Source organism: Mirounga angustirostris, unplaced genomic scaffold (assembly GCF_029215605.1).
Source record: "Mirounga angustirostris isolate CCGP_5_RB_7025 unplaced genomic scaffold, mMirAng1.0.hap1 SCAF_9, whole genome shotgun sequence".
Lineage (NCBI taxonomy): Eukaryota > Metazoa > Chordata > Mammalia > Carnivora > Phocidae > Mirounga > Mirounga angustirostris.
Genome location: NW_026991717.1, coordinates 71,949,344 through 71,955,343, shown reverse-complemented (window position 1 = coordinate 71,955,343; position 6,000 = coordinate 71,949,344).

The following is a 6,000-nucleotide window of genomic DNA, read 5'->3' as shown; positions in this document are numbered from 1 at the left end:
ACAGCAATACCCACCAGGGGCCCCTGAACAACTTGTGGGGCTGGACGTTCACTGCAAGAATGAGCAAGAGACCACTTCATTGTCATGTGATTTTACCTTGAAATTACTTACGCCCTGACTGAGGAACTCTTGGCATCAAACTGTTCTCAATGTCACTAAGAAACAGCTGGGGTTGGCGGATGTTACTTCTGGTTCCTATGCTCTGATCATTTGTATGATTTTGTATCAAGCAGACACTGAGGGACAAACAACCACAGACTGTGCTGGAACCAGAGTGGATCAGGCAGAGACACTCACATTTTAAGCTCCTGTCCTCAGAGTTTGTGCTCAGCTCCCCCTGCAGTCCCGTCACTGTGTCACTCATGACACAGTAGTAAACAGCTGAATCTGACGCTTGCACTGAGCCTTTCTGCAAGTGGAAGGATTTGGAATCTCTGTCATAGGTGGATTCAAATCCTTTCTTGCTTGCCTTCTCCTTGTCCGTCAGGGCTTTCAGGAGGAGCTCTGGACCTTCTCCTGGATACTGGACATACCAGAAAAGAGTGGGATACCCTGTTGTTGAATAGGTACAGTTTATAGTCAGGGAATCCTCTTCTGAGAGGGTCACTGGGCCTTCCATCTGGGTCACTGAGTCTCCATGGGTTTGTCCTGAGGAAAAAGAAAAGAAACCTTGTCACCTTGGGCATAAAGCTCTTGGATAAAATTATAGTTAAAGACTTTGCAGACACAATAGAAAAAAGAATCTGAACTTTAAGAGGCATTTTACTTACCAAACATTAAGAGAACCACAGTCACGAAGCCTGGAGAACACTTCATCTCTGGAGTGTCACCTAAATAATGCTCTTCATTCTTACCATGAAGAAAGGTTGGGAGTGACAGAGAAATGATCAGTGCAAGCCCACATTTCACACAGGAAATGTGATTGTGGTAGGAAGCTGCACCCCCTGGTGGACAGAGACTGAAATGCGTGCATGTTGGCCAGAGGCCTCCCAAAGTCAGCCATCTGTGTCATCCCTGACTTCATGAGGCACATGTCAGTCTGCAGGTGGCCCTTGGAAGTCTGAACAACAGCAGTCCTCACCTCTCAGGCCTATTTGTTCTTGAGACACTACCTGATACAAAAGTTCTTTAACACAGCATCCCAGGGCATTGCTGTAGCTGGGAAGATAGCAATCTTCCAAAGCATTTTACTACAGTACTTCATATTGTTGTGTCCCTGTGGGCCAGTCTCTAACCCACTGATTGCCAGAAAAGGCGCTAGAAGTTGAATATGGAAAAAGTAATAAGAAGTCAATTCATTGCTGGGTGATTCTGTGTTTTTCTACACTGTACCCTGATATTTAGAACAATGACTGTCATTTTTTACATACTCACTAAATATTTGTTATTTAACAAAAATAATGAACAAATACTTGAAATACAGTATTTCTGTGGTCCTAAAATAATACCAATCATAAGGAATACTATCTTTGTAATAAAAGCTTTTCAGAAAAAAAGTCACAGTATTTGATAGTCTAATATTTTAATAGTCAAATATTCTTAATTTTCAGAATCATTAAAAAGTGAATAATAGCAATTATAGACATAGAAACACCATACATGAAGTTGTCAAATCTCTATAGAATGATCCGAGATTCCTATCTTATGTTCTCACTGTTTTGTTGATTCCAACATAAGATGACTAGTGTATTGTAAATCAGCCAACAAATACTAATGCTATGGTCTTAACAGGTTTTAGCCTCAAGGATGCTTTCCATTATCATGCCTCTGTCACATTTTGTTGCCAAGATTTAATTTAAAAAATTATCTGCACAAAATAAGAAATCAGGATTATCAGGATAAAGTTCTGGAGAGGGACACTTCTTCTGTAAAGCCCTGTAAGCACTTATCTCTAGACACATAGCTGGAAACTAGCTCAAGCTGATTCCTGGAGGCGACTCTCCACAGATTCAGATCAAGGAGCTTTATGAGTCCAGAGCTAACATGGAAACGTTTTCCCAGACGCAGAGTTAAGTAAGTAATTCAGTTGTTAGATATTGTTTGGGTTCACGTATCCCATCTCTTCCCTTCTCCACCATCTTCAAATCACATTGTCAGTCCTGCCACAAAACTATGCTAAAAGGAATTTGGGACAAGCCCCTACAAATTTGTATTCAGATATGCAGGGAGAATCCCAAAGAGGTTGGGATGATGCTGGTTGAAATTAAACAGGGGGCGACTGGGAGGCTCAGTCAGTTGAGCTTCGGGCTCTTGGTTTTTACTGGGGTCATGACCTCAGGGTTGTTGGTTGAGCCCAGCATGGGGCTCTGCACCCATCAGGAGTCTGCTCCAGATTCTCTCCCTCTCCCTTTCCCTCCCTCTCTGCCCCTCTCTCCACTCGTGCCTGTTCTCTCTCTCTCTCTATCATGCTCTCTAAAATAAGTAAATAAATAAAATCTTTCAAGAAAAGAAAAAAGAAAATAAACAGTATAGCACATGGATGCAGAAAGTCATTATCCATCACCTTAAAAACAACCTTCAGACCAATGAAGGCCTAATTTTGGGTGACACAAGAAGACTTGCACATCAGGGAAGATACCACATAGCAAGCTTGGATATTTAATGGCTTTTCTTAATGCATAATTTACATAACAATAAAATGCACCAAATTAAACAATTCTGTAAGGTTTGTCTCATGTATGTATTTGTGAAGCCCTCACCACATTCGAGATAATGAACATATGCATCACCCCAAATGTTACCTTATGTCTCCTTGTAATCCTTCTCTCAACCCTCACCACTCTCATTTCCAGGGAACACTTCTGTCATGAATTAGTCTGCATAATTTATAATTTTGTATAAATAGAATCATATGTACTGTTTTGTCTGGCTTCTCAGCATAATTATTTTGAGATTCTTCCATTGTCATAATTATTAAGACATTGTTTCTTTTTGTTGCTGTGTAGTATCCCATCATGTGGCTATAAAACAGTTCGTCTATTCATCTGTTGATGACCATATCAATTAGTCCCAGTGGGGCTCTCACAAATAAAGCTGCTCTGAACATTTGCGCATAAGATAATTTATAGACATATGCTTTCATTTCTCTTGGGTCCGTATCTGGGAGTAGAATGGCTGGATCATATGGTAGGAGTACATTTGATTTTCTTAAAACAATTTGTTCTAGTAGCTTTTTTTTTTATAGGTACCCTTGCATTTTCTGCTCAGACAAATATGTTCTCTGTTAACAAAGACAAATTCACCTCTTCCTTTCCAAACTGTACAGCTTTTGTTTCTCCTACTTGCTTTATTACATTGGCTCAAGCCTCTACTTCAATATTAAATACAACTGGTAAGAGCCAAAACTCTTCCCTTATTTTCCAAACTAAGGAGAAAGCAATTAAGCTTTCACCATCAAGTATGACATTTGATGTAGACTTTTTGTAAAGCCCTTTTTTAAGGTGAGGAAATTCCCTTCAATTCTATGTAATTTGCTGGGATTTTTAATCAGGAATGGATCTGAATTTTGTCAAATGCTTTTCCTAGACCTATTAAGATTACCCTGCTAAATTGCTCATCCACTCTTGTCAATCTCTCTGGGTATATTATTGATAAATTATCACAACAAAATACTAAAGAAGATACCACTCTCCCATTTTACCAATAATGAAACAAAGCTCAGAAGGATCAAAAAAATTCATGGCAGAGCTAATAGTTTAGAACACAGAGCTGGATGATACCAAAAGCCTGTTCCCTCTTTCTGACACTATAGATTGTCAAATTTCAGAGAGAGACTAGCGGGTAGCAAAGGACTTCTTCCTAAGCCTTTGAAATATTTTAAGAGTGTCTTTTACAGGTTCTTTCTTTATGCAAATGGAACTAATAAAGAAGAATTAAATAATTTCAAGTGTGGCCCTTCGACCAAAAAAGGAAAGAAAAGATATTATGATGGATACTCAAACTGTTATTCAGGGGCTGACTAGTGGGAGTGGCTTTACCATTCCGTCCTGACCAATTATTCACACCTGAAATAAGCAATGCACTGTAGCAAGAGGGCCAAACTCTTCTAGGGTTTTGTGATGCACCAATATACTGGAGCCCCTTTCATGACTAGTGATCACTCTGTTTCTCCGTTCCTTGAAACTTGCTTGTGATAACACAGTCTAGAGCATAGGCTGTTCCAATTAACCAGTATAAATGTGTCTAAATTTTTTTTAAATAGAATTACCTTATGACTCAGCCATCCACTTCTGATATATACTCAAAAACTGAAAGAATATGGATATTTGCCATAAATATTAAGATGTTTTTGAATTCCAGTTTCTACCGAAAGGAGGAAGCAACCCAAAAGTCCATCAACAGATAGACGTGGATAGACAAAATGGTATATGACGTACACTGGAATATTATTCAACCTTAAAAAGCAAAGAAATTCTGACACATGATGCAAGTGGATGCATCCTGAAGACATTATGTCAAATAAAGTATCAAAAAATGACCAATACTGCATTATTCCACTTCTATGAGGTCTAAAGTAGTTAAAATCATGAAAGGAGAGGCAAAATAGTAGTTCTGAAGGATTAGAGGAATGGAGTGAAAGAGAGTTATTATTTAATGAGTACAAATATTCAGTTTTTCAAGATGACAAGAATTTTAGAAATGAAAGGTGGTGCTTATTGAAAAACAATATAAATGTATTTCATGACACGGAACTGTACCCTCAAAAAATCTAAACGCTCAAATGGTAAAAATGAATGTGAAAATGGTAAAATTTGGGGGTGCCTGAGTGGCTCAGTTGTTAAGCATCTGCTCAGGTCATGATCCCAGGGTCCTGGGATCGAGCCAGCATCGGGCTCCCTGCTCCACGGGAAGCCTGCTTCTCCCTCTCCCACTCCCCCTGCTTGTGTTCCCTCTCTCGCTGTCTCTCTGTCAAAAAAATAAAATCTTTTTTTAAATGTTAAAATTTTATAATTAAAAAAATTTGAGGAGATACTTAAGATTTCTACTCTACAAATCTGCCTTCCAAACAAATATATAAGAGGGTGTTAAAATGCAAAATCAATTATCAACCATCCATTACCATCCAATTTTAAGGCCCTGGGGAAATGGAGTTAGAGGTGGAAGGAGGAAAATGGAGAGAATGAGGATTTTGGAGTGAGGAACATTGATCTAAAAGGAGGGCTCAGAAGTGTGCAAACTGAGCCACATTTGGCAAAAAATGCCTTTGAAGGAGTGTTGAAATCAAGGGCACGAACAGACAAAGGGGAAAATTCACACTTTGCTCCTTCACAGTGTCCCCTTAGAGCCCCTATTTATGATCATTTGCAGATAAGACTGGTGGGAAGGAGGGAAACCTCCTGAATGCAAACTGAGTACCTCTATGCTGGAGGTGTTAATAAGATGGAATGAACACAGAGCAGGCCCCTTAGAAACTAAATGCGAGTACAGATGACTCACAGCAAACAAACCTAATTACACTAAACACTACACACAGCACTCAGTCCGTCACCCACACATTATCCCATCCTGCAGGCTGCCACCATCACACACCGGGGGGCAACAACAGTGAGCTTCTGTAAGCAACTAGTGAGCATGTGCAGAAAGCAGCCCCCCCTCTGCCAGATTGGGAGAAATCACACAAATTCAGTCAGCACCATCCTAGAGAAAGCAAACAAAAAGGAGACTGTCAGCAGTCTGGCTACAGGATCAAGGGAAGGCCTTAAAGTTTGTCCTATCTTTTCCCAGGCAGTAGGAAACAAATACACCAAGCATGGTGAAGGTTTAAACTTGAATGTGTCTGGATCTGAGCTATGTACTCACTGCACATTCTAGATAAAACATTTGTTTTCTTCTACTGCATCAATTCTCACCTAAGTATGATCAAGCATTCAAACCTGTAGGAACAGCACTCTCTCTCTCACTTTTAACTTGACTTAGGAAGAAATAAACTAAATAATAGAGAAGCATGCTTCCTTCTGACTCCATCATCAGGCCTGGAGGAAATGGACCAATCAAGCGTCG